The sequence below is a fragment of the Melitaea cinxia genome, chromosome 7, assembly GCF_905220565.1.
Source record: "Melitaea cinxia chromosome 7, ilMelCinx1.1, whole genome shotgun sequence".
NCBI lineage: Eukaryota > Metazoa > Arthropoda > Insecta > Lepidoptera > Nymphalidae > Melitaea > Melitaea cinxia.
The window spans coordinates 11,806,738-11,810,670 of NC_059400.1; the positions used below are offsets into that span (position 1 = coordinate 11,806,738).

The 3,933-nt window shown below is 38.3% G+C and overlaps 1 long non-coding RNA gene across 1 annotated transcript; it reads left to right on the forward strand.

Moving 5' to 3' along the window:
• The first annotated feature begins 898 nt into the window (after positions 1–898).
• Positions 899–2,274, forward strand: LOC123655371. Its single transcript, XR_006743388.1, has 2 exons — positions 899–1,220; positions 1,912–2,274. It is a non-coding gene; the product is annotated as an uncharacterized LOC123655371 (long non-coding RNA).
• Positions 2,275–3,933: the final 1,659 nt, after the last annotated feature.

The window sequence follows — 3,933 nt, forward strand, 5'->3', positions numbered from 1 at the left end:
CATACACAACAGACAGTAGAGCTATTACAGATATTGGGTTGGCAAGTAAATTTCAAAAAATGCATACTTCAACCTGTAAAAAGTCTAGTTTATCTGGATATATTGTGGAGACCGTGGGAAAATTTGAAATCCCTTCCGAAGGACAAAATTATCTCAATAGTTCAAAACGTAAAAAATGTCATCATCAACAAGAAAATCTCCATAAAGGTTCTTCAAAAAATAGTTGGAATGTTAAATTTTGCCAGCTTTGCAGTACCACGAGGTCGTCTAAATCACCGCCAACTACTAAAGTTTATGTATACAATACAAAATCTCCCAGTCAAAGAATACTTACTGACCCAAGAGGTAATAAGCGAGTTGAGATGGTGGACTCTGAATTGTCACTTGGCAAAGCTTCTTCATTGTCCTCCTCCAAAAATTTTTTTGACGACGGATGCCTCGGATCAGGGTTGGGGTGCACAGCTCAACAATCTACCCCTTTCAGGCAGGTGGTCACAAAAAGAACAAGCGATGCACTGCAATGCAAAAGAGATGCTAGCCGTATTGTACGCAATACAAAAACAAATTCACTTATTGCACCACAGCTCGATCCTTATCCAAAGCGACAGCAAAACGACAGTTTCTTATCTACGGAACGAAGGAGGAACGAAGTCGATAATCCTAACCGATATAACTTATCGAATTCTGAAGCTTCTAGATCAGAACCAGATACACTTCAAGATACATCACATACCAGGCATATACAACAATCACGCCGATCATCTGTCACGGTATCGACGTCCACCAGAGTGGCATCTATTACCAACATCGGTAAAGATGGCTTTCAGGAAATGGGGGACTCCCGTTGTAGATCTGTTCGCTTCAGCAACAGCTCACGTAGTGCACAATTATGTGTCTCTAGATCTGACGGACAGACAAGCTCTATTCCACGACGCCTTCAGCGTTCAGTGGAACTTTCAACTAGCGTGGGTATTCCCACCACCATTTCTTGTCCCGAAAGTACTGACTCACCTCAATCAGTCCACAGGAGTATTTCTTGTCGTCGTGCCTCGATGGGAGAAAGTGTTTTGGCGTCCAGACCTCAAAGCGCGAGCCCTAGCAGCTCCATTAACACTGAGAAATCTGAACAAAAGTCTAATCGACACCTCGACAGGACTTCCACCTCCCAAAGTCGAAACCATCATCCTCGAGGTGTGGAAATGTGGGGGTGGTCTGAGGCGGTAAGTACATGGAATACTGAACAAGTATCTCTACTTAAAAATTCATGGCGAGTATCTACATTAAAAACGTATGAAGTTGCATGGAATCGTTGGTGTTCATGGTGTATTAATAAAAATATTGATATAAAAAATCCTACTGGTGCCCAGTTAGCTCAATTCTTATCAGATCTGTATTTGATTAACAACCTTTCATATAATACTATCCTGTTACATAAATCAGTGGTATCAACACTATGTAACACAGACTCTTCCAGCAAATTAAGTTCACATGTACTAGTTAAACACATTTTAAAATCAATTTCTTTAAAAAAGCCAAAAACTTTCAAGCCACCCGTATGGGATATTAGTAAGCTCACATGTTATCTTAGTAGTTACAAAGTAGATTGTAATAATCCTTTTCAAGTATCACGTCATTGTGCAATTTTGTTACAACTTTGTTCAGGTAGACGCATACATGATCTAACTCTACTTTTGATTGACGAAAACCATTACGTAAAGTCTGATCAAGCTATCGTGTTTTGGCCTCAATTTGGTTCCAAAACAGATAATAGCAATTATAGACAATCTGGTTGGAAACTGCTTCCAAATTTAGAGAATAATGATCTTAATCCTATTTTTTGGATAGAAAAAACAATTAACTTGTTGAGCGACAGGCGCGATACTGCAGGTGTATTTAATTTATTTGTTACAGTTAAAGGTTTAGCAAAATCTGCTTCACGCACAGTAATAGCAAGCTGGATTAAAACCTTACTTAAGGAAGCCGACATTATTGCTACACCTGGAAGTGTTCGATCTGCGGTCGCTTCTAAAAGTTGGCTAGAAAATCGTTCTATAGAGGAAATTCTGGCTCGTGGAAACTGGAGGTCGGGTAATACATTTAGAAAATTCTACAGGCGTGAAGTAATTAATAACAACACGTCTAATGGTGTTACAGACTTATTCATACCAATAAGTGATTAAGTAATAATTACAGTATGTTATATGTTACCACAATATGATTAAAGTATTATATAAACTGATTTTTTAATAACAATAAATTAATCATTATACTAAAGTCTGTATTTTTTTTCCCCTTATATCCATCACATTGGCGTTAAGTTGCATATACAAAAGTAAGTGGCACCACCAGGCGATAACAAACAGGTCTCATAATAAAGCTTCCAGTTACGGTCAAGTATTTAATAGCAGCGTTTTACCTGAAATAAAACGCATATTAAATACTTACCTATACTGGAAGCTTTCAGTGCATTTCTGCCTGGTGAAAAAGAGCCAATGATAAAATACAGCGTGGCAAAATCGAAGTAAGCATAAATTGCCACGCAGCCGCCAGGTGGCGCCACGGAGACGAGTCAAAAGTGACCGGAAACTGGTAGAAATTCGACGGAAACGGATATGCTATCTCATAATAAAGCTTCCAGTATAGGTAAGTATTTAATATGCGTTTTATTTCAGGTAAAACGCTGCTATTATAAAATCACTACATAAAAGCCCATTGGTTTGTAGTGGCCCTGATTTCTGTTCTGCGGATCGCGGGTTCGATTTCCATCTGAGTCTCGGTATAATACAGTCGACTCTCGTTACTTCGAAACTCGGGGGACTCGAAAAATATTACGAATTATCGAGTGTTCGAAATATCAAATGGTTCGAAATTTTTGAGACAAAATAAATAAAACTTCGAATTATTAAGTGTTGATCAATTATTACCTACAAATTTATTAACTGCTATTCTTTAACAATGACAAAAGTCACTTCTTCAAGTTCTTCTTTTCAGCAATCGTCAAGCATTTGTACTTTTTAGGACTCATAACTAACACAAACTTTTAATCTGTATACAACGAAAAAGTAACAGTAATCGAATCAACTAAACAAACCAATTCGTGGGGAAGTGTGTGATACACTAATCATTATAAAAAAAGCCTCGTGTACGATGATACATGTATTTACAAGTTTGAACTTGTCTCGAAATGTACCTATTTCCAAGGTTTCTGTTTTTTTATCTCTGTAACTTTGAATTTGTCGAGTGTTTGACGCCTATGAGTTCGAATTAACGCGTCGTTTTGTTACGTGGCAATGGTTTTTTTGTTCGAATTACCAAGTGTATAAAAATGTATTGATTTATTTCGAAATATCAAGAGATTTTGTAGAGAACTCGTGACGACTTTGAATTATAAAGACGTTCGAATTATCGCAGATTTGAAGTAACGAGAGTCGACTGTAAATGTATTTACATATATGTATTAGCTGTGTGGCTACGGCATTAAAGAATATAGCCACCCCCTCTTCCCGTGGGTGTCGTAAGAGGCGACTAACGGATAACACAGTTCCACTACCATCTTGGAACTTATAAAGCCGACCGATGTCGGGATAACCATCCAAATCTGCTAGCTTTGAAATACACAGGCCAAAGACGGGCAGCAGCGTCTTCGGTTTGACAAAGCCAGGCCTGCGGTCACCAACCCGCCTGCCCAGCGTGGTGACTGTGGGGAACACACATGAGTCCACGCCATTTTTGACGCGAACTTGTGGAGGCCTATGTCCAGCAGTGGACTGCAATAGGCTGTAGTGATGAGTGATGACGACGACATATATGTATTATTTCTATGTATATTTTTTTCTTTCTGGTTAGCCTTTGGTAAATTTTTTTTAGTTTTTCTAAATTTCTTTAAATCGATCTATATCTACTTCAAATATTGCCTACAGTCGATATTGCGCA